Consider the following 26,561-nt stretch of genomic DNA (forward strand, 5'->3'; position numbering starts at 1 on the left):
GGTCGGGCAGGTGCACCAGGCTGGAGACTAAGTGGGAAGTTGGAGAAGGCGCAAGCGATTACTTCAAAGGACGCACCAGAGTTGGTTGAGTGGCTCATTCAGCCTTCCACTTCTGCACCCTCCTCATCCTCTTTATCTGCACCCTCCTCACTCTCTACTGTGTGCACCCACAAAGACACCACCACCACCATAGAACCTCCACTCGAGTCAGGAATTATTTTCCCATCCATTCCCAGACCTTACCGATGCGCAGCCATTTTTGACATCTGATTAGGAAGAGGAGGCAGCAACGGCCGCAGCCCAGTGGTCTGAAGACACTACCCAGATCAGCCCAAGGAGAGAGGTCCCCGCTGTTGCTGCCTACTCTGAGATCTTAAATGTCAGTGGTGGCAAAGATGACAATGATGACATGTCGATGGACGGGAAGGGGAGGAGGGGAGTTCAGAGGGAATGACAAGGCAGCAGAGAGGCAGGAGAAGGAGAAGAAGCAGGCAGAGCTCACAGGGCACAAGAGGCAAAAAGCAGACTGCAAATGTATCTGGAGTGAGCTATCCACCATGCACGGTCACTTCTGGCACTCCCAGGATGCTGGCACATGGCTCCGCATTGTGGGCTTTTTTTAACTTGTCAGCTGCTGACAATAGTGTTGCCATATGCAGCATGTGCTGTCAACGCATAAGTCGCGGTAAGCCCAACACTCACCTAGGGACGACCGCCTTAAGAAGGCACCTGGCTTCCCATCATAGAGCCCTGTGGGAGCAATGCCGTCAGAACCCACAAAGCCACACTCCTAGCTCTCAACATCCTGCCTCTTCTCCTTCTCCTCTCTCCTCCCATTTGTCCTCCACTCCACCTTCCACCGCGCCGTTGTCACGTTCCTCTGGAAGAAGGCAGGCTTCCGTAGCCAAAATGTTTGAGCGTAAAAAGTTGATGATGCTGGATAACCCTCTTGCCAACGACTGACTGCTGGCTTGTCAGAACTGCTAGACCGCCAACTACTGCCATATAAACTGGTGGACTCGGAGGCCTTTAGAAAATTTGTGGCCATTGGCTCACCGCAAAGGAAGGTCCCCAGAAGGAAATATTTCTCCCAGAAGGGCATCCCAGAGCTATATCGCCACATTTAGCGGCAAGTGAATATATCTCTGGCACACAGTGTCGGTGCCAAGATACATCTGACCACAGACATGTGGTATAGCAAACACGGCGGGCAGGGAAGGTACATAACTTTTACTGCCAATTGGGTGAACCTTCTGACGGCCATCAAGCATGTAATCCGTGGCTCCAGTGTGGATTTGGTGTTACCGCCACAGATTGCATGCAGGCCTGCCTCTTCTTCTCCTACTCCTATTCCATCCTCCATTTCCTCCTCGGCTGACTCCTTCTTTTCCACTCCTACTGCCTCTTCCGCTGCACACCCCAAGCTCTCCAGAACCTATTGTCATGCTGAGACATTGTCATGCTGTGCTGTGGCTGTTGTGCCTGGAAACCAAGAGCCACACCAGTCTTGCACTCCTTTTAGCTCTGCGGTCACTGGCCAATCAGTTGCTAACCCCGCTCAATTTGACAGTTGGTAAAGTGGTATGCGACGATAGTGCCAATCTGCTGAGTGCGCTGAAACAGGGCAAAATGACACATGTGCCGTGCATGGCACACGTCCTGAACTTAATTGTGCAGCGATTCATTGCCAAATACCCCAGGGTCCAGGATGTCTTGTGACAGGCCAGGAAGATCTCTGGCAATTTTAGAAGATCTTACACAGTCATGGCCCGCCTTGCTGATGTTCAGTGGCGAAACCACCTGCCCTTCAGATGTCTGATTTGTGACAGCCCGACGCGCTGTAACTCCACCTTGTATATGCTTGATAGGCTACTCCAGCAGCAACGTGCCGTTAATGATTTCCTGTACGAACTCTGCAGCAGGACAGGTTCTGGGGAGCTTGGTTTCTTTTCACCGCGGCAGTGGCTGCTCATGCGTTACGCATGCAGACTTCTGCGGCCATTTGATGAGATCACCAAACTGGTCAGTCACAGACAGGGCAGCATTAGTGACATTGTACCTTACGCCTTCTTTCTGGAGCTCGCATAGCGTTGTGTTATTGATCAAGCCGTCGAGGAGCAGGAGCTGGAAGATGAGGAAGTCGCAATGATGAATGAATTCCCAGGGGGGGCTACTCCATTTGAGACAAGCCAGCAGGAGTCTGAAAAAGAGTCAGAGGAGGATGGTGGGTGAGGGGAGGAGGAGGAGCAAGAAGAGCAGGCTTTGAGGGGGACTTTAAACTTTTCAGGGATCCCTGGTGTTGTCTGTGGATGGGGGAAGAGACCGAGGACGACATTCACCTGGAAGATGAGCAGGAGCCAGCCCGCTCCACCACTTCCAATTTAGTGCAAATGGGGGCCTTTATGCTCTAGTGTTTGAAGAGGGACCCCCGTTTAAAAAGCATATAAGGCAAGGGCTAGTACTGGGTGGCAACGTACTTAGACCCCCGGTACAAACACAAAATGGTTGACATGTTACCATCATCACAGAGGGCTGGCAGAATGCAGCATTTCCAGGCCTTGCTGTGAGAGATGCTGTATTCTGCTGTTGTGGGCGCTGGCAGAGGAATTTCCACCCACAGCGAAACAGTTGCAGGTACCAATCCTACAGTGCCTGTAAAAAGAGGGAGGTTTAAAGATGTGTTGGTCACTTCGGATATGAGATCATTCTTGCAGCCAACCCATCGAGAGCCGCCCTCCGGATCTAGCCTCAGGGACAGCTATCCTACTACATCGGGTTAACGGCCGATGTGGACGCTCTGAGAACCGAGGAGCTCCTGGACTACTGGGTGTGCAGGATTGAGCTGTGGCCAAAGCTGGCACAATTTGCCATGAAACTCTTGGCTTACCCCTCGTGGAGTGTCCTGTCCGAAAGGACGTTTAGCGCAGTTGGGGGGATCGTGACCGATAAGCGCGTTCACCTAGCTCACAACAGTGTGGATTGCCTCACATTTCTAAAAATGAATGAGGCCTGGATCTCTGAGGAATTCAACACCTCTGACGACCACATGTAATTGAATTTCCTCATGCCAGCCCACACATATCTGCCACCACACAGAACATAGAATGGTCTTTGTCTTATGTATATACAGCGGCATAAAAGGCCTTTTATGTCAGGTGAATGCCTAATTATTGGGGCCTCTAATCCAGTGGCCTACAGTAAAAATTTTATCCAGTGACCGCCTAATGTACCTCCAGCCACATAATTACCAGTTATTTTCTGTCAGGTGAATGCCTACATTTTGGGGTCTGTACTGGCCTACAGTAAAATGTTAATGTACCTCCATCCACATTATTACAACTTCTTTTCTGTCAAGTAAATGCCAAATTTTTGGGGCCTGTATTGGCCTACAGTAAAATTTTTATCCAGTGACCGCCTAATGTATCTCAGCCACATAATCACAAGTTATTTTCTGTCAGGTGAATGCCCAATTTTGGGGGCCTGTACTGGCCTACAGTAAAATTTTTATCCCGGACCGCCTAATATACCTCCAGCCACATAATCACAAGTTCCTTTCTGTCAGGTGAATGCCTAATTGTTGGGGCCTGTACTGCCCTACACTAAAATTTTTATCTGGTGACCGCCTAATGTACCTCCAGCCACATCATCACAAGTTCTTTTCTGTATGGTGAATGCCTAATTTTTGGGGCCTGTACTCCCGTGGCCTAAAATAAACTTTATCTAGGCTTCAGCAGGGCACATTTTCCCTTTAAGATGCATAAAAAATGGCCCCTGACTAAAATACATATTTTTTGTGGGAATTTTTGCCAATGATCCCCCTCTGGTATGTCAATGTCCATGTTGTGGGACTATTTGTGCACTTCTAGTAAGTATTTGGTGGCTGCAAATATGACCTGAAGGTTTTTCAGTTTTGCGTGCCATTAAAGTCAAAGGGGCCTGCACTGGAGAACATTTGACGCGAGTTCGCAAACCGTCCCAGCTGATGTTTGTCCACCAGTATTCACCTGTAGTGTTGATGCGAAATTGTTAGAAAAGTTAGTGACCATTTAACTTCCTGTTAAGAGCTAGAGTACCTAGCTGACACATGTGTGCCCAAGCCCTTAAATTTGCTCTGTTGCTTATACGTACTTCCTATACTTATGTGTATAGCTACTAAGGTGTCTGTTAAATTTAAAAGCCGTTAAATGATTGTCTATTCGGTCCTCTCAGTGTAACTGCACTGTCATAGGGGAAATTTAGGCTAGCAGCACATACAGTACACAATAAGCCACTTACTACTCAGATCACTGATGCTATGGATGCTGTGGAGATTCATCACTTAGTGATTATCCTCTATATACAATCATTTGTATCTTATTGTTATAAGTAATATTGATCAGTTTTAACATGTGACTCAATTATAAACTAAACAAATGTGAAAATAGTGGTTTATTTTTCTCTTCAGTTAATGGGATCCTTTCATCAACTTTTGTCATATAAAGCTCCCTGCGGTACTGTTTTGCAAAAATGACACTACAGAAAAGTGCCTGTCTGTATGTAAATTAGGTACCTGGAGTCATCGGGGCATCTCACAGCAATGATAGAGTCATGGAATCATCATTGCAATCCTGCCCAACTTGACATTTACTTTGCTTGTAGGTGCCACCAAAACCTCTCTTATAGAGGCTATATGGGCTCGCTGTTCATATCTGGAGAAGAGAAGGGACAAAGGCCATGGTCTGCATGTGTGTGATTTCAGCAGTGACGGAGGTGACATTTCCAAGCTGAGGGGATGCCAATCAAAGTAAGATGGGTGGGTTTATAGCGATGACTCCATGACTCCAGCATTGCTGTGAGATACTCAGGTGACTTTAGGTACACCATCTACATACAGAAAGGTAATTTTTCAATGTTTTATTTCTGCAAAATGACACAGCTGAGAGTTTTACTGGAGACATCATTGATTTCAATGTATTGTGACCCGCAGCACCATGCCATTATTTAACATGCCAAAAGATGCTGACAGGTTCCTTTTAAGTAAACTAAGACATTTCAGAAGTAGACAGACAATGAACGTTCTTTTTCAATAGCTATGGGTTAGAAAACGTGTTGAATGATTGTCAAAAGATGGACTTTCAATTTTTATGATGATGATGATGTTCCTATATAAGAAAAGAAAAATAACAAATAATGTAAGTGCCAGGTCTGGTATTTGCCAGATACCATGGCACCTGATGTATCCCAATGACCATAATCAGGTCCATCTGGTTTCCACTGCAGTCCTCCTTCACTCTGCTAGACAAGCATCAGTGTTTTGTTCTACTTTACTGTCCTGCTTTTTTTTGGCCAGGATCTGTGATCTAACGGAACCTCCACCAGAGATGTGAACTTATCTTAAGGAATCTGCCGAAATGAAAATGGACATGCCTATCCCTTGCTATTAAGAAGCTGCATATTAGTAACAGTGGGAGGTTTCTTCCAAGGACTATTGACATAGAAAACAAACAACAAATTTACTTTGTACAAAGAACTAGAAGGTCCTCTTAACTAAAGTGGAGATGGAAGACTATCAAAGCTTAACCTTTCAGAGTGGAAAGATTAATTGTGTGGCTAGACTCTGAAATTAGGGCCAGATAAATTACAAGTGTACAAGCTGGAGATTGATGAAGCTCTGCTTAAAAGGTTACTTTGTATCAGAGGCTAAAATTCTATTCTACATAAAGTCATTTCTTCAAGGAAGTGATTTTCAAGTGATTGACTAGGCGTTGTGTGTCTGCAGTATGTTATAAAGCTATGAGTCATCTGTGACACATGTGCTGCAGTACATATTGGATTTCTAAATGTGGACCCTAGGATCTTCTCATTGCATGTATCCAGGACCACGTAGCTCTTCTCTTTCTGCCAAATTGCCCCCCCCCCCCCCCCCCAAAAGTGAAAAAAAAAAAAGTGGGCTACAGTAAAATTGTTAATCAGTGACCGTATAATGTACCTCGAGCTACATAATCAGAATTTATTTTTTGTTAGGTGAATGCCAAATTTTTAAGGCCCGTACTCCTGTGGCCTAAAATAAAAAATTTCTAGACTCCAACAGGGCACATTTCAGAGAATTTCCCTTTAAGGCCCCTTTCACACGGGCGAGAATTCCACGCGGGTGCAATGCGCGAGGAGAAAGCATTTTACCCGCACTGAATCCGGACCCATTTACTTCAATGGGGCTGTTCAGATGAGCGTTGATTTTCATGTATTACTTGTGCGTTGCGTGAAAATCGAAGCATGTTCTATATTCAGCGTTTTTCACAAAACGCAGGCCCCATAGAAATGAGTGGGGATGTGCGAAAATCGTAAGCATCCGTAAGCAAGTGCGGATGCAATGCGATTTTCACGCATGGTTGCTAAGGAGACGAGAGATGAGTTACCCGGGACCCAAATTACTTTATTCTTTTCCATTATACCATGGTTATAATGGAAAATAATAGCATTCTTTGATTCAGAATGCTAAGTAAAAGGTCCATTGTGGGGTTAAAATTTTTTTTTTTTTAACTCGCCTCATCCACTTGCTCGCGCAGCCAGGCTCGTCTTCTTTCTTCTTCTTCTTCTTGCAGGAACTGGCTGGAAAAGGACCTTCGGTGACATCATCGCACTCACCACGTGGTGACGTCAGAGCAGGTCCTGCTGAATGAAGATAGAAGAACCTTTATCTGAACAGCCCCATTGAAGTAAATGGGTCCGGATTCAGTGCGGGTGCAATGCGTTCACCTCACGCATTGCACCCGCGAGGAATTCTCGCCCGTGTGAAAGGGGCCTAAGATTCATAAAAATGTCCCCTGACTAAGATACATATTTTTTGTTGGAATTTTTGTCATTCATCCCCCTCTAGTATGACACTGTCCTTGTTGTGGGACTATCTGTACACTTCTAGTAAGTATTTGGTGGCTGCAAATATGAGCTGAAGGTTTTTCAGGTTCGCCTGCCAATAAAGTGAATGGGGCCCGCCGTGAACTTACGGTTCGCAAACATTTGATTGCGTTCGCGCGATCGCGTTTGCGAACTATCCCAGCCGATGTTTATCCATTACTACCTCTGGGGCCTTTCAAAAAAGGTGTGTATGTGTAATGACAGATCATGTGACACTTAGATTGCACACAGGTAGACATGATTTCACTAATTATGTGACTTCAGAAGGCAATTGGTTGCACCAGAGCTTTTTATGGGCTTCCTAACAAGGGGGTGAATACATATGCACATGACAATTTTCTGTTTTCTATTTCTAAACAATAGTTTTATTTATATATTTTTCTCACTTCACCAACTTAGACTATTGTGTTCTGATCCATCACATCAAATTCACATTAACAAAACATTGAACTTAAGGCTGTAATGTAACAAAATACAAAAAAGTCAAGGGGGGTGAATACTTTTGCGAGGCACTGTAAATAAAGTACAGTGTTAAGAAAAAGAGATAGCTTATCAGTGCAATTCTTTCCACCTGTGACAGGGGCAGCTTCTGCCAAGTCCGGACCCTCTCTCTAACCTTGTTAATCATAGGGGTAATATTCAGAAGATTATAGCTAGACAGATCCGCACTAATTCTAATACCAAGATATCCCCATTGCTCTATACCCCCTGACAGAGTGTCCGATATGGATCGATGACTAATTTTTTGGGCTGCTGGATAAACTACTGAATGAGTTGATCTGGGGGAGGGGTAGGGTTAGGATCAAGCAAAAATATCTCTACCTCTCTGAGAGAGATGGTGCTCTGTCCCTCCCCTTCCTTCAAGGATACTATATTGCAGCCCAGATAAAGTGGTGTGCGGGTGGGGGGGCGGACCATCACTCTGCTGTACTATTAGGTATCCTGGCAAGGGACTTTCAGGGGTTATATGGGGATATTTTTTCTATTCTGGAGACTGGACATCCGGGCAAAAGAGAAAAACAATGCTTGATTAGTGATAGTGATTAGTTTGGAAGAAGATTAAGAATATATTGGGTGTAAAAAACCCCACCCATTTTACTCCACTTTGGCACAATCATAATTTAGCAGAATTTATGTTAATTGTAGATTACAAATATTGGAACTCACGCGGTATTAACCGCTTAATTCACATAACATCACACGGTAATATTATCCCCTTGGACGTATTGGTAAAGGGTACACCTGTAACTTTTTGGGATAGATATAGATATGCACAAATTAGTCACGCATATAGGAACACTGAGGATGAAGCCTCTTGACTGTCAGGGCAAACTCCTTTTTTGATTATTGTTTTAGATTTAAGGATACACAACTTACACTCTCTCAAATATATCATAGACTCCGGGACTGTTTAGGGGAAATAACAACATTTAAAAGCGAGGGCGACTGGGAAGCTGAAATGGGCGGTGGGAGCATCTTGGAATGGGATATAATATATCAAAACATAAAAAAAGTATCGATCTGTCAGAAATATAGACTTACTCAGTTCAAGATTGTACATCGCCTATACTACATTGCCGCCTTCCTCGCCAAAATATATAAGGGAAAAGGGGACCTGTGTTGGAAATGCTCAGCAGAAAATGCTGATCTAGGTCACTTATTCTGGAACTGTCCAGAAGTAAGAGGTTTTTAGACTAATATTTATGAGGAATTGTCTAGAAGATATAAGATTAAACTGAGTCAATGTTTTATGCAAGCAATACTGGGCAACTTCTCTCCCTCCGACCTGACACCCTACCAGACACGTGTATGTCTGGGGGGCTTCGTGGTAGCGAAGGCCCTGATTGTTAAATACTGGGGCACTCAAAATAGCCCTAGCTTTATTGAATGGAGGGCTCAGATTGATAATATTGATGCCTATAGAAGGATGGCAGGGAAATTGGATTAATGCTAGAGAGGGTGTGTTTCTCGCTCCAAAGGGCCCGGATATAGGTGGCTCCGGAAACGGAAACCGCAGGTGAAATTCAGATATGGTTGGATCTCGCAGCAGTGGAACAAGGGAGGGGGGGGGGGGTAAATGGGATCAAATATGTTAAGTGTTCTATCACTACTTTTGTATACTTGAATGGCATGTTACTGAATGTTATATATTTGGTTTAGAAAATAATAAATTATATAATAATAACAATAAATAATAAAGGAATTTATAAAAAAAAAAAAATGAAAAAGAGATAGCTCATTGAATAGGCTTTTATGTGGCCTCATACATAATATAGCTGCGTATGAAAGCACTTTTGGCCAGCAACTATTTAAACTCGAATTGTATGTATTGGACAAAAAGCTAAATATTGGGAAGCTCACCAGAATAGAGCACGACCGGCTACCATCCCATTGCTATTAAAAACCTAAGGTCCCTTGCAGGCGAGCGCAAGTAGGTACGCAATTTTAGTCAGTTTTGACTGCGATTGCATTCCGTTGTTCAGTTTTTTATCACGCGCGTGCAAAACGCATTGCACGCGCGTGATAAAAAACTGAATGTGGTACCCAGACCCGAACTTCTTTACAGAAGTTCAGGTTTGGGTTCGGTGTTGTGTAAATGTAATTATTTTCCCTTATAACATGGTTTTAAGGGAAAATAATAGCATTCTTTAATACAGAATGCTTAGTACAAGGTCAATTTTGGGTTAAAAATAATAATAATTAACTCACCTCCTCCAATTGATCGCATAGCTGCCAGTCTCCTGTTATTTCTTCAGGACCTGTCAAAGGACCTGTGGTGACGTCACTGAGCTCATCACATTGTCCAATCACATGGTCCATCACCACGGTGATGGACCATGTGATTGGACCATGTGATGTGACATCACCACAGGTCCTTTAGCCGGCAGCTCATGATTAAAGGAGTAAGAAGAGATCGGCAAGAGATTGGTAATTTCCCCCACACTGTCCCCACACAGTAGTTTCCCCCACACTGCCCCCAACACAGTAATTGTCCCAACACAGTAGTTCCCCCCATACTGCCCCTCACAGTAATTTCTCCCTCACTGCCCCCATATAGTAATTTGCCACACAGTAGTTTGCCACACATTGCCCCATATAGTAATTTACCCCTCACATAGTAATCCCTCCCATAATAATTTGCCTCCACACAGTATCCCACCATGATATTTTCCCCCCACATGTCCTCCTGTGTGTGTCCTCCCATGTCCCCCAAAGTTAGCACATAAAAAATAATAATAAATAAATAAATAAAAGGTAAATACTCACCTGCCCTTGCTCATAGAGGAAGGCGTGCACACTTCACTGTGCTGCTGCGTAATTTCCCCCACACTGCCCCCAAACAGTAGTTTCCCCCACACTGCCCCCATACAGTAGTTTCCCCCACACTGCCCCTACACAGTAATTTCCCCCACACTGCCCCCACACAGTAGTTTCCCCCACACTGCCCCCCACACAGTAATTGTCCCAACACAGTAGTTCCCCCCACACTGCCTCCCACACAGTAGTTTCCCCCACACTGCCCCTCACAGTAATTTCTCCCTCACTGCCCCATATAGTAATTTGCCACACAGTAGTTTGCCACACATTGCCCCATATAGTAATTTACCCCTCACATAGTAATCCCTCCCATAATAATTTGCCCCCACACAGTATCCCACCATGATATTTTCCCCCCACATGTCCTCCTGTGTGTGTCCTCCCATGTCCCCCAAAGTTAGCACATAAAAAATAATAATAAATAAATAAAAGCTAAATACTCACCTGCCCTTGCTCATAGAGGAAGGTGCGCACACTTCACTGAGCTGCTGCGTAATTTCCCCCACACTTCCCCCAAACAGTAGTTTCCCCCACACTGCCCCTACACAGTAATTTCCCCCACACTGCCCCCCCACACAGTAATTTCCCTCACACTGCCCCCACACAGTAATTTTCCCCACACTGCCCCCACACAGTAATTTTCCCCACACTGCCCCCACACAGTAATTTCCCTCACACTGCAGCCACACAGTAGTTTCCCCCACACTGCCACCACAGAGTAATTTCCCCCACACTGCCTCCACACAGTAGTTTCCCCCACACTGCCCCCACAACAATTTCCCCTACACTGCCCCCCACACACAGTAATTTCCCCCACACTGCCCCTACACAGTAGTTTCCCCCACACTGCCCCCCCACACAGTAATTGTCCCAACACAGTAGTTCCCCCCACACTGTAATTTCCCCCACACTGCCCCTCACAGTAATTTCTCCCTCACTGCCACCATGTAGTAATTTGCCACACAGTAGTTTCCCCCACATTGCCCCATATAGTAATTTACCCCCCACATAGTATTCCCTCCCATAATTATTTACCCCCACACAGTATCCCACCATGATATTTCCCCCCCACATGTCCCCCTGTGTGTGTCCTCCCATGTCCCCCAAAGTTAGCACATAAAAAATAAAATTTAAAAACTAAAAATAAAAGTTAAATACTCACCAGTGCTTGCTCATAGAGGAAGGCGCGCACACTTCACTGTGCTGCTGCGTCCCAGCCTACTAAGCCTGAAGCCTATGGTGGTGATCGGCGGCGCGGCAGGAAACTATGTGCTCACATGCCCCGCCGCAGTATATGGGCGCGTCAGCCCTCCAGCAATGACCCTGGGTTCACACCTGAGCGTTTTACAGCGCGTTCAAACGCGCTGTAAAACGCTTAAGACATGAAAACCAATGCTTCCCTATGGGAAGGGTTCACACCTGGGCGTTTTACAGCGCGTACGAACGCGCTGTAAAACGCCCGACGCTCAAACAAGTACTTGAGCTTCTTTGGGGCGTTTTGACGCGCGTTTGTGGCCATAGGACACTGCAGTCAATGACACAAACGCGCGTCAAACGCGCGTTTACTATTACAAAAAACGCGCATAAAAACGCGCGTAAAACGCGCGTTTGAGGAACGCTTAGGTGTGAACCCAGGGTGAGTGCTTCCATCTGTATTGATGGAAGCGCTCATTGCACCCTCCTGAGAGCTGGCACCAGGGGCGGACTGCCCCCCCCCCCCTCCCCCCTAGGCACGCCACTGCTGGTAGGCAGCCACTCTCACATGTAGAGGAAGTGAATCTGGCAAAAGGAGCATATTTGTTGGCACTAGGAGTCTATACTGTATAAATGTCATGTTCTCTACCATTGCATTTTTAACATTGCCCATACAGTATGTTTGATTTCCTAGGCTACTGTAGATCTACCTGTAGCTTATAACAAAATGAGTGGACGTTTATCATTGATACTTCTATCGGGCGTCTTAAATTGTAATCATTATGAGATTACAGTATTAAAGCAACATGTTCATACAACCTAAGCAGGAACTTAATGCATGAGTGACAGCTAATAACATTCATAGTTATGCCGATGGTCTTTGCTGCCACTCTGAGGAGCCACAGGTAAGTCTCTTTAGACTCTTGAGTCGCCCGCTGTGAACAACTGCATGGTAACGTGCAGAAAGCTAAAGTTAACACACCAAAGTGCCAGCTGAAATTGAAACTACAGCAAATTATATGTATGTTAAAAGCTTCTCTCCAGGAAACAGAGTTTATACTTGCAAGCTGTTTTGTAATGCTAGACCAGTATAATTAGTCTTTATAAAGAGCTCAGCTGCAAATACAATGTTGCTACGGAGGTGAATAGAAATATTAGGATTTTTCTACAGAATTCAAAATCCTTCTCCATAGCACAAGGCTGAAAAACTTTAGATTATTCATTTTAAGATAATACATATATCAATGAAAAAAACAACTGAAGGTTTACAAAGCAGGTGTAAATACCTAAAAGGTTTCTACCACCAGAAATACCGTTATGTAGCTGACTGACATTAGCGATGCGCCCATGTCAGCATTACATAACAGTATGTTTCTAATGTTAGTCCCTGCAGCCGTTTTTGTTAAAAATGCACTTTTATTAAATGCTAATGAGCCTCTAGGTGCTATATGGGCGTAAAATCAGCACCTAGAGGCTCCGTCCACTCACCCTGTATTCCGCCCAGGTCCAGTGTTGTGCCCGCCCAGCTCCTCTTGATTGATGCCACTGTTCCCTGCATCGTTGGCGAAATCCCGCGCCTGCGCCGTTCACTTCTGTCTTCGGCGCAGGCGCAGTGAGTGAAGGCTGCTCTCCTGATTCCTCACTGTGATGTAGTCGGCGAAGGCGCAGTGAGGAAGCCGGCACCAGGATCAGGGTGAGTGGACGGAGCCTCTAGGTGCTGATTTTACGCCCATATAGCACCTAGAGGCTCATTAGCATATAATAAAAGTGCATTTTTAACAAAAATGGCTGCAGGGACTAACATTAGAAACATACTGTTATGTAGTGCTGACATGGGCACATCGCTAATGTCAGTCAGCTACATAACAGTATTTCTGGTGGTAGAAACCCTTTAAAAAAAATTGTTCTTAAAATGTTTTAGCTTTAAGGGGTTGTCTGCTTTTTTAATATTGCTGACTAGAGATAAGCAAATTTTTGAAAAGTTTGATTCGGCTCATTTGCCGAATATTTTTTTTTTTTATTCACTTTGTGACAGTTAGCGAATTTTTTTGTAATTAGTGGGTGCAATGACAGGGAGCTGCGATAGCGCCGCCCCCATCATTGTACGTCTCAGATGCCACATTCATACATGATCGTGGCATCTGAGTGTAAAAACATGTAAAATTAACATTACATTTTTTTATTTTATCAAACTTACCACCTCCATTTGCTCGCGACGGGCTGGCCGCCGCCATCTTGCTTGAAGATCTTGTACGAAATCTCGCACGGCACGAGATTACATCATCGCTCTGGCCGGCGTGGTGACATCATATGTCACTACGCATGGAATTTCGCTGAGATCTTCAATCAAGATGGCGGCTGGTGGCCCTTCGCCAGGAAATGGAGGAGGTAAGTATGATTTTTTAGTTTTTTTTGCACTATTTCAGGTTAAATTGATTATCTAAAACAAAGCACGAGGAAATTCGGCTTTGAGGCAAATCGAATTTATCCTGAAATTCGGATTGAATTCCACTTTGTGGGAATAGATTAGCTCATCTCTATTGATGACCTATCTTCAGGATAGGTCATCAATATCAGATCTGGCCGAGGAAGAGAAAGCAGCCTAGGTATTAGCACATCTCTTCATTGTTTACCTGCTTGCCGACGCAACTTGAACAGGAAGGAGCCATTCCATTGAAGTATATGGGACAGCTGAGATGCAATTACACCTGCTCGCTGCTGCAATTGCGTCGGTAAGCAGGTAAACAATGAAGAGAAGGCAGTGCTCGTACCAGCGCTGCCTTCTCTTCAGACAGCTAATCGACTGGAGTGGTGGGGGTTGGCCCCCTGCCGATCTGATTTGGGGTGGCGGGGGTTGGACCCCAGCTGATCTGATATTGTTGATCTATCCTGAGGACTGGTGAGTAGGCGATTGTCGGTAAGGAATGCTTCCTTTCTAACAATCATAATGCTTATCTGAAGGTCTAATAAAGCCTTAAGGCTATGTCCACATCTGCGTTTTAGTATTGTAGTACTCTGGACCAGCAGAAGAGCAGAGTACCAGAATTGCCTTATCCAGCATAGCTGGTCACAATCGGAGGCCCACCAGATTCTTCTTTACTATAATGACATCCATTGGATGTCTGGCAAGAATGCCAGCTTTCTGTTTAAAAAAAAATTCTTGCCAGAAACCCAATGGGATATGGCAAATCTGATACTCTGCTCCTCTGATGGAACAGAGTACCAGAATGCTAAAATGCAGATGTGGATGTATCCTTAGATCACAAAATAAGCAACAGTAATATAACTGATCTGGAACAGGTTGAGCAAACGGACCTCTCTATTTTCCCATTGGCATTTGAAATTTTGTCATTCTGTCCCAGCATAGGAACAGAATACATGAATTGCCATCTCCAGCGTATGCCTGAAAACACCATTGACCAAGTGATCCCTTTCACTATAATGGGGCCCACTGGGTTTCTGGCATGAATACTAGCATTCTGCCGGACAAAATACTGTTGCATGCTTCTACCCTTGTTATCTTATGATGCCCATGTCTACATGTAGACTGCCCAGCTCAGCTTCAAAGAGACTCACCAGTAGACAATCCATGCAGTAGATGCAATACCCAGCTCCTGGAAAAGGAGGCCAGATCTCTTATAATGCACTGTTCAGGTGGTGGAGATGCCACTATGGCAACTGGCCAGACCTGACTGCACTTCACCCCTGAATGGCAGGTGATCTTCAAATAGGTTGTCTAATTCAACCATGTAAAAATATGCGTTTGACAAAACATTAAAGCATAAAGCTACATAAACATCACCATATCTTTTGTATCAGAGGTTTGTATGTGAAATTTCTGTCTCCCGTATACCATTAACCACTAGACTTTCCTCTTCAAAGCAGCCTGGCAACATGGTTTCTCACAAGGGAACTGCTTATTTCTTGGCTTCAGTTCTAGCATCCCTGAGTTAACCACGTGCAAAACAAATTAGCGACAATAAAAATAAAAGGAACAATTGACTGACAGGAGAACGTGACAATTCGCTGTCATGAAACAAGCCAAACAGAGAGGTTGCACACAATAATAGGTAATAAAGCTTGCACAGGGACATCATTCTTCTGTCTGATCTATGATGATTGTCAAATTCCTGGCTGAAAATCCACGCTCTGAATGAGGAAAACTACACTTCTGTACAAGCAGTCAGCTAGACAGCTTGGCTAATAAAACAAAGCTTCCATTGATTAAAAAAAGCACACTATGGAAAGCTTCCCTGTAAAAGACTGCCATGAAAACAATATGTAGCCTAAACGTGGCTAAACAGCCTGTCCAAGCCCACAATATATAGCAAAATGCTATTTTATTCCAAAACATATGGTCATTTAGAGCATTATAAGTTTCTAGATATATTTAGTATTTTGGATATTTACAAGATGGAAGGCAGGGGTGAAACTACATCGATATAGCTGGTGAAACTACTACGGGGTCCTCAGTAACAATGGGATCCAGGCCATCAGCCCCAAGCCTAGCCGGACAGTACATACACCATGGTGACTAATGTGTGTGTACTGGCAGTCAAGGCCTGGGCCATAATGGATCATAGACACAGCAGCCAGACGTAGGCCTTACTCCAACTACTGTGTCTATCTTCCATTACTGCCTGTGCCTCATTCCCTGGCCTGTGCTCTCCCCAGCAGCATGCATGGTGCCGTGACATCCTCATGCCTGCTGGAGTGATTATGAGAGCGCACAGGCTGAGGATATCCCCAGGCCTGTGCACTGCCCTGCTCAGCTCAGCAGGCACAACCAAATCAATGTGCTCATGATGTGCTCTGTTCATCAGGAGAATGGGGCTAGGTAAGTATTGCTTTTTATTTTATTAACAGTACAGGAACTTTACTGCTGTAAGGGGGACACTAAAGGGCCATCACTACTATGAAGTCGGTTCTGCATCATGCCTTCTATGCTTTGCTTATTGCGGGAACAGAGCTAGGTATTACATTTTTATTTTATTAACACTACAGGGGCTTCACTACTGGGGTGCAGTACCCTAGACCTGAGGGTAGCTGCAATTGTGATTATTGTTGTCATTAGGGATGAGCGAATCGATTTCGGATGAAACATCCGAAGTCGATTCGCATAAAACTTTGTTCTAATACTGTACTGAGCAGGAGCTCTGTACAGTATTAGAATGTATTGGCTCCAATGAGCCTAAGTTATTGCTTCGCAAAGTCTCGTCAGACTTTGCGCAATAACTTCATAAATTAATTTGTACTGTAAAAAAACATTTTCCAAACTCGGGTTCGGTCCTAAGTGGTAACTTCGTTAAGCAATAACTTTGACTCAGCGGAGCCACTACATTCTAATAAGTACAGAGCTTCTGCTCCGCACAGTATTAGAACAAAGTTTTATGTGAATCGACTTTGGATGTTTCATCCGAAGTCGATTCGCTCATCCCTAGTTGTCATGTTATGCTCTGTACACCAAGATGGGAGGTATGGTTGGCAAGGACAGGGTTAACCACTCTGTTGCTCTCCTTTTGGTAGGATTGGGCTGGTCTTACTTCTTTCAATGAGGGGGAGATCGATTCTAGTTTGTGTGGAGGAAGGACACTCATCACCTAAATAACATTCAGGCCAGTCAAACCCTAAGCCTGTATCACACAGTGAACCCCTATCTCCACAAGCGAAAGCATACTGTGAAATCCAGGAGAGAGAAGTCAGCAAGACAGCACATCTAAGGTGCCATTTAATTGTCATCTATCCAGCGACCATATTTCATCATCTAGTGACATAAATTGCACTTTGTACCTACTACTGCTGGAGGTATGTACTACAAGTTATATTTTTTACTAAGTAAGGATGAACTTTTGTACAATTACTTCTTTCCTGATTCTTCAAACCACCGATCTCCAGGGAGCAACGGCCTGAGGGAGTAGACCGTGATGCAACATCTCATCAGGGCTACTACCACTCCCATCCTCTCCATCGGCTCATCAGTGGCTCACTGCAGGAGTACTAAGGGAACAGCACTACTGTAAGGGGAAATTAAAGGGGCATAACTACTGTGTAGGGCACTAAATGGGCATTCTACTATATTTGGGCAGTATGAGATCATTCTGTTTTAAAGGGGGTACTAAAGAAGAATAAATACTGTGTATGGCACTAAGGGGTCATACAAGGCCCAGAGCAGCACAGTGTAAAGTAAACCCATGACTTTTCCTTCTGTCCAGCACTAGTAAGCATTTTATTTTCATACTCTTTACATGACTGAGTGGGTGGGGGTTGTATGGCAAGTGAGGGTGGGTCTTGACTAGCTGTGGGAGGATGGTTGCAGGGAAATTGCTCTGGGGGGAGGAGTCCCATTCAAAAATGTGCTATTTGTCCCAGCCTTTTCTAGTTAATCCCCTGATGGCAGATACAAATACAATTAGTAATTTTGTACACTTAGTAGTGGTTCACGTTGTCTGTTCTCACTCCAACGCTTCCTGGGGACGTGTAGTGTATCGAGGGTGAACCTTTTCTATCCTCGGGACATACCCTGGACCTTTTGGGGCTCATGACTGGTGTCAGGTGGGGTGTCCTTAATGTTAGATAGATGGGTGCAAGGCTGGAGAGCAGATGTAGGGGCTGGTGGACGGATGGTAGTCAGACACCAGGTTCGTTTGGTTGCAATAAATAAAGTCCCTTTTTACTGAATAGATAATAGGAGTAGTATAGCAGCAATATGCACAGTTCTAGAGTATGGTACAGGCTAGACATCTCCCAATAGTTGTGTAGGCCTCTAGCAATGGTGGTAGTAATCCTCCCAGTCTGACTGTAAGTACCCCTTGCAACCTCTCCTAATAACCACAGGCATGCAGTTCCATTCTCATTAACTCTTTCTGCAGTTCCCAGTTGCAGGGTGCAGATCTTAGATCCAGATGGCCAGTCTGTCTCAAAGTGCAATGAAGTAATGTTCCCTTTCCACAGCAGTAAAGTCGGATTGCCGCAAACATTCTGTACCTTACTGTCTGAATTCAGCATGCCCTTGAAGGTTCTAGACCTTTTATGAATGTCTGTCCTCTTTCCCTCAGGGGTAGTCTCTCAGTCAAGTTGTTCTCTGGCAGTTTTTCAGTCTTAGGAATTGGTGTTTCCTGTACGAAGCTTCTCTTCGGGCCTATTTCACAGGGGCTCACATATGTGAGTTCTGCCCAACTAATACTCTCCACTAGCCAGAGGGCATGACCAGCCCATCACCCTGGAAACTAGGCTAACACTGCCAGTGTTAATTGTTTGTTGTCCATACACAACCATTTGAGATACATAGTGCATAAAGTATTTTTAATATTAAATTACATTTAACTCTTGAAAAACAGTTACATTTTAGCAGTGATCCCCTGGTCACTACATTGGCACTCTATTTTGTGTGCACTGTACCTTTAAGACTGTAGTGTTGGGCATGTGGCTTGGCTGAGATCAGCTGTCACATATGTAGATGCTGCAGCATTGTGCTGCACATATTGCATCCTAGATGGTGCAAGGTCAGAAATAGAAGGAGCTCAGAGTTCCTCATGATCAGTCAGTGATTGAGTGTATGGAGTCCTCATAATCCAAGGTGCACCTGCCACCAGTTATTTACCAATGAGGAGGATCCACGGTTGAAGTTGGGACTGCTGAGAGATGCAGAGAACCATAGATCCATTGGCGTGGCTACATACCTCCACCTACACCATGGACCTGCTCTGAACTGCTGCCACTCTCTGAGCCGCTTAAAGGAGACTGCCATGGATAACACAGGTGGTCTCGGATGACTACCAGCCTGGAGACTGCAACTTGGTATGCCTGAACCGCATACTATGGAGCAGGGCCGTCTTTAATGTGGGGCAAAAGGGGCAGCTGCCTCTTGAGCCCCGCTGGCCACTCCCCACAAATTCAATGTGTCTCCACACATTCTATAATAGCGCTCTACACTCTCTTAGCGCTATACCATCCCCCTACACCAGCATTACACTGTCCAGCACTGGTGCGTTCCATCACACATAGCCCCGCTCAGAGGCTTGACACGCACCCTTGTGCGCATGCGCACCGAGGGAACTGCGCTCTTTAAATGCACGCCACTCCTTCTCACTAGCGGCTCAGTACAGCAGCAGTGCGGACGCATGCTATCAATTTAGGAGCACTTTGTCACCCACCACCTACCATCTAACCTGCAACAAGTGGTACCAGGTATCTCCCTACACCACACCACCGTATTTCTGCATATTCTTTTCTTTTTCTCCTTCCTGCCTCATTATGTTGTCACATGTACGCTGAACTTGGCATACAATTGAATCAATAGACAAAAGTATGCTTTTTATAATGTCACCTCACTACTACCAACAGGTCATCATATATATATATATATATATATATATATATATATATTTAGATATATATATTGTTTGTATAATGTCACCTGCCTACCACTTACGGTTCATTTTACACATACCAGGTATTCCCCTATACTATACACAGTCATCTAACTACTATTACCCTTCTTCCCTACTTTGCCTGGAGTCTTCAGAACTGTAAGGCCCCTTTCACACGGGTGAGTATTCCACGTGGGTGCAATGCATGATGTGAATGAATTGCAACCGCACTGAATCTGGACCCATTCATTTCAATAAGGCTGTGTACATGAGTGATGTTTTTCACGCATCACTTGTGCGTTGTGTGAAAATCTCAGCATGTTCTATATTCTTATACTCTTGTACTAACCTTAATACGTCCACAGTCCCAGAGCGCAGTATCGTTTTTCACGCAACGCATGAAAATCGCATCCGCAAGCAAGTGCGGATGCAATGTGAGTTTCACAGATGGTTGCTAAGAAGACGATGTTAATAAATAGGGATGAGCCATTTACTTTATTATTTTTCATTATAACATGGTTATAATGGAAAATAATAGCATTCTATAATACAGAATGCTAAGTAAAAGTCCATTTAGGGTTAAAAAATAATGTAAAATATTATTCACCTCATCCACTTGATCGGGCAGCCGGGATCCTCTTCTTTCTTCTTCTTGCAGGACCTGCAAAAGGACCTTCGCTGACATCATCGTGCTCACCACTGAATAACACAACGCAATTGCAGACAAAACTGACTGAAATTGCGTGTGCACTCGCGCGGGTTTCCCCGCAATGCACACGCATCGCATCCGGCCCTCACCCGCGACGCCCATGTGAAAGAGAACTAGATATTTACAGTAATTCACGCTGGAGGAGGTGATTGCATGCTAGGGAGTGGGTGGGTGGGATCCAGGGGGCCCAAGTAAATTCTTGCCCAGGCTCCAATCATTATTAAAGACGGCCCTGCTCTGGAGTGAGTAGTAACCAGAGATATTTTCCTTTCAGTTTCACATTGAGCCGTCATGTTTCTGTTCTATTAGTCCTTATATCTGAATTCCTGACAGCTCATAAATACGCATTTAAGCTACATTCGTATCAGTTTGATGAGCATAATAAGTTATAATGAGTGCTTATTTTCTGAATCTCTGAACCCTAAAGTGATTAGGATACTAACTAGGATAATGAATAATTTATGGCTAGGAAGGAAGTCTTGTCTGATCCAATAACCAAATTCCATATGCCCTATTGCATGCCAGTGAGGTGGCTCACTGGTTAGTACTGTTGACTTGCAGCACTGGGTAATGAGTTTATATCTGAAAGGCAGCATCTGTATGGTGTTTTTATGCTCCTCCAGCATACCAAAAACATACTAATAGGTTAGTATTCAGTTTTGATTGTGAGCCCTAATGAGGACGGGGAAAGGGACCAAGGTGGAATATTTTGCTAATAATCCCAAATTTTCAAAGACAGTTTCTGTAAATTTGGGTAGTACCAAGCCCAATAATGTTGGTAAGTATGCAACTGCAGCGCTATGGTTAATACAATACCAGGTGCTATTACATCTTCTGATGAATGGCCTGGATCCTTCCATGTTCTAAGACACACTTAAAGAATAAGTAATATATGTATACGTCTAATATTGTATGATTCACTATGTGATTGAGGCATCAGTACTTTAGCACAACCACGTGGTATCCCTTTTGTTCTGTGGGACTATTTTAACAAAATATTTATCATTCCACATGCTGATAGTATGTAAAATATACGAATATGTCTACAGAACCCCTCTAATAGCTGGTTGCACCACTTCATCAAACACAATTTTAATCTTTGCTTGGTGAGCCAATATTCCTTCTCCAGGAAATCAACCCCCAAAAATATTAACACATTAGCACAGTGCTTCTAAAACTGTAATGCGTGCTAGGCTGGTGAGATGTTGAGGTGAGCATCAGTGAGCATCCTTTCCAAATAATGGAGCAGAAGACTGATGCCTGCTAGTGTTGATCGAGCACCAAAGTGCTTGAGTAGAACACCTCAGGATGCTCGGGTGCTCTACTGAGCACCCGAGCACAATTGAAGTCAATGGGAGAACCCGAGCATTAAACCAGCCACCCTCAACTCTGTAGAGGGGAGGGTGTCTGGTTCACATGAAAAGGTCAGAAATTGATGGAAACACCACTGAAATGGTTCGGGAACAGCATGGGGAGGATGTCTGGATGAATCTTGGACTCCCAGGTCGCTGCTGGGAACAATGTTGTCCGAGTAGTATGCCAATTTTACAGACTATTACTATTTTTATGCACAAAACCGAAGATAAAATGGATTTTAGAGGTATATTTGTATATTTACTTATATATAAAGTGCAAGTGCTGCCAAAAATTTCAAGGAGGAGGCACTCTGATACAACCTGTATATCACATAAAGGTAGGCCTCGTTCACATTTTGGTACAATTGTTCAGGTAGTAGAACTCCTACACTCATAAAGCCTATGCTCTAAGTGAAAGGGCTGCCAAACATTACAAGGAACCGGCACTTCAATACACCCTTTATTGCACAAAAATGGTTGAGGGTCTGCTGATGAGCTGACTTTCTAAAACATTAGGGGCAAGAGCCTGCTGCTGATCTGACCATGGAAAAAATTAGTGCTATGGCCTGTGGGTGACTGGGTATTTGCGCTTCTGTTCAAAGGCCTGGGGTATGAACATATGTACACTGCGCTGGGACACAGAAATGGATGTGCTAGCTGATGGTGCTTGCGAAAGTCCAGGTGCAGGGCGGTAGGCATCTGGGCCTGCATCTTGTACAGGGGGATTGGGCAGCAAGTAATACAGGGGAAGAGGAGGCAGTGGTGTGTCCTGCAGACACTGATTGTGGTCCCAGGAGTTCGGATGTCACTGATATTTAGGATGTGCAAATATTATACAGGAGATGTAGCACCGGTAATGTCGCTGCCACCAACAGCGAAAAAATTATACTGAATGTCACTGTTATTTAGGATGTGCAAATGTTATACAGGAGATGTAGCGCAGGTAATGTCGCTGTCACCAGTGGCTAATAAAAAATTACAGGGAATGTCAAATCTATTTGGGATGTGCAAACATTATACAGGAGATGTAGCGCAGGTAATGTCACTGTCACCAGTGGCTAATAAAAAATTACAGGGAATGTCAAATCTATTTGGGATGTGCAAACATTATACAGGAGATGTAGCGCAGGTAATGTCACTGTCACCAGTGGCTAATAAAAAATTGCAGGGAATGTCAAATCTATTTGGGATGTGCAAACGTTATACAGGAGATGTAGCGCAGGTAATGTCTCTGCTGTCACCAGCAGCTAATAAAAAAATTACAGGGAATGTCACAGCTATTTGGAATGCGCAAACGTTACACAGGAAATGTAGCGCAGGTAATGTAACTGTCCGCAGCGGACACTGTGTACAGAAAAAGGATGTCATAGATATTTTTAGGCTGTGCACACGGTAAACACGAGATGTAGCGCAGATAATGTCACTGTCTGCAGCGTCCACAGAAAAAGTACACTGGATGTCACAGATATTTTTAGTATGTGCACACGTTAAACAGGAGATGTAGCACAGATAATGTCGCTGTCCACAGCGTCTACGGAAAAAGTACACTGGATGTCACAGATATTTTTATTATGCGCACAAGTTAAATAGGAGATGTAGCGCAGATAATGTCGCTGTCCACAGCGTCTACGGAAAAAGTACACTGGATGTCACAGATATTTTTAGGATGCGCAAACGTTATACTGGAGATGTAGCGCAGGTAATGTCACTGTCTGCAGCGGACACCGTCTACGGAAAAAGTACACTGGATGTCACAGATATTTTTAGGATGCGCAAACGTTATACTGGAGATGTAGCGCAGTTAATGTCACTGCCTGCAGCGGACACCGTCTACGGAAAAAGTACACTGGATGTCACAGATATTTTTAGGCTGCGCACACATTACACAGGAGATGTAGCGCAGATAATGTCGCTGTCTGCAGTGGCCAAACAATTGCAAGCTATTTAGCGGAGGTTGCGCTAAAATTATATATTGCTGCCAGATACAACAATAGTCCTTAAAAGGACTTTTGAGTCTCTAACAATTGCACGCAATTTAGCACAGGTTGCGCTAAAAATATATATTGCTGCCAGACACAATAGCCTAACAAAAAAATTAAATTCAATTCCCTACACTATCTGTCCCTTCTACAGCACAGCTCTCCCTGACTAAGACTGAGCCGAACCACGTGTCATGGCACGTTCCGGCCAGCCAATCACTGTAATGCCAGTATTCGGCCGAACACGGCAATGTGCCGAGCATCGCGATGCTCAAGCCGAACTGGTGTTCGGCCAAGCATACTCGATCAACACTATTGCCTGCCGTTAGGGTGCAGCCCTGTGGATTGTTACTAACCAGTAAGAGTTATTATATTCAGTACCTGAGTGCTAGAGTGTGGACAAGGTATAGACAGATATATAGAGAAGGAAAACTCCTCAAACTACAATTGCCAAGCCTGTTATATGGAATACAGCTGAACCAATATTTGGATTTATTGCTTTGCCATATACATGAACTGTACTGACTACCTGGAGACAATTGATCAAGTAAAAGTTCTGTTGTTTACAACAATTGACTCCTCATCCTTTCTACTACCTTCATTTGCACCTAACGGTGCTGGCATCACGAACAACCGGGGTCCAAGCCTCCAAAGTACCCTAAACACCTATACCATCAAGGGCACCTCAACTACCATCTGGCTGGTGATCCCTGTACTAGAGAGTGCCCCGGAGGATTTAGTGCTGTCTTCCCCTTCACTGCATGCCGGCCCAAGGAGGCTCTGCTAACAGTACCAACAACTACTACCCCAACCGTCCCACCGTAGACTTACGCGTTGCCCCTGCGGACCCTGTTGCTGCAGTTGTGAAGTGCAAGGCAGCATCCCTGCATCTGTGTAGACAAAGATGATGCCAGGTTAACAGTTGAACAGTAAGTTCTTTATTGATTATTAAAGTTTAGATACAGCAGTTCTGTTCTCACACTTTGTATGGACAGGAAGATCTTCCACAATTTTGCAGATCACAGATCTTACAGGTTTCAAGGCTACAAAGGTATTTTATAGGCCTGGGTCTTTCTAAGACACAATCTTCCTCATACTGCACTTTTCTTTCCCACACTTCTAGAAATAGTGGTTCAATATTTTGCTCTTTCTATGCAATGCAACCATGGGGCGACCACCTCTATATGACAGACAAAGTTTCATTACTTATTGAAGGTTGTTGTACTCATTGTAAATGGTTCCACAATGTCCTCAGTGAGATGTGGATCTTTTAGCAACTTCCACTGTGCACTTGCAAAGGATATATGTAAAGAATAAATCAAGGCAACTGGACTTACTGTAGATTTCTTGAAAACGCTTCACTCGTTCTTCCAACGAGCTTTCTCAATTCTGAGTGACTGTACAAGATTCTCTGGGAATAAATATGTAACTGAATCAACATCTGGTAGGTCATTATACCCAGCATGGGGTCAAAGGTGTTGATTCCATTATCCTAATTGGAGTCAGTAGGTGATAATGACCTCCCAGAAAAAGGTGTCAAGACAGCATTGTATGTGGCGGACAATAGATGTCTTACCCCCCCCCCCCCCCCACCTCTATTCAAGCTTGGCTTCTCCATTTTTAAGTAGATGGCCTCCTTCACACCTCATTTGTACCAATTAGCCTCCTTATCCAAAACACCCACTTGACAGTCTTCAAAGGTGTGACCTGTTTCTTTTAGATGTAAGTACACGGCTGAATCTTGACCAGAGGTTTTGGCTCTTCTATGCTGAGCCATACGCTGATGTAGTTGTTGTTTTGTTTCGCTGTTATACACTTCTGAGCAGTCCTCATTGCACTGGACTGCGTACACAATGTTGTCCATCTTGTGTTTAGATGTTGGGTCTTTGGGGTGAACCAGTTGTTGCCTCAGTGTGTTGCTGGGTTTCAAGCAGACAGGGATGTGATGTTTATTAAAAATCCTTTTGAGTTTCTAAGACACCCCAGCGCATATGGGATAACCATATTCTTGCGTCGGTCATGCTTCTCGCCCTCACTGGTAGTCTTGGTGCTCTTTCTTCTCCTTCCTTCTGTTTTGACAAAGGCTCAATCTGGATACCCACAAGTTTTAAGTGCCCCTCTGAGGTATTTGAATTCCTTCACCTTGGCCTCTGTGCTGGTGGGGATTTTCTCTGCCTGGTGGTGTAGAGTCTGGATGACTCCCAGTTTGTGGTCTAGAGGATGGTGGGAATCAAATAGCAGGTACTGGTCTGTGTGTGTTGGTTTTCGATAGACCTCTATTCCCAGCTTTCTTCCCTCTTCCACTGTTATAAGACAGTCCAGAAATGCCAGTTTGTTGTTCTGCATATCTTCCCGTGTGAAATTGATGTTATGATCCACTGAGTTGATGTGGTCGGTGAAAGCCTGTAACTCTTGTTTATGAATTTTAACCCAAGTGTCATCCACATATCTGAACCAATGACTCGGTGTAATTCCCTTGAAAGTGGTCAGGGCTTTCCTTTCTACTTCCTCCATGTACAGGTTCGCTACAATAGGTTAGACTGGCGATCCCATAGCACAGCCATGTTTTTGCTTGTAGAACTTGTCCTTATACTTGAAGTAGGTGGTACTCAGACAAAGGTCCAGTAAGGCACACACTTGGTCTGGGCTAAGTTCTGTTCTGCAGCCTGAGGTGTTGTTAAGTAGCAACTGTTTTCTGACTGTTTCAATTGCCTCTGTAGTGGATATGCAGGTGAAGAGGGAT

Source organism: Bufo gargarizans, chromosome 3, assembly GCF_014858855.1.
Source record: "Bufo gargarizans isolate SCDJY-AF-19 chromosome 3, ASM1485885v1, whole genome shotgun sequence".
Lineage (NCBI taxonomy): Eukaryota > Metazoa > Chordata > Amphibia > Anura > Bufonidae > Bufo > Bufo gargarizans.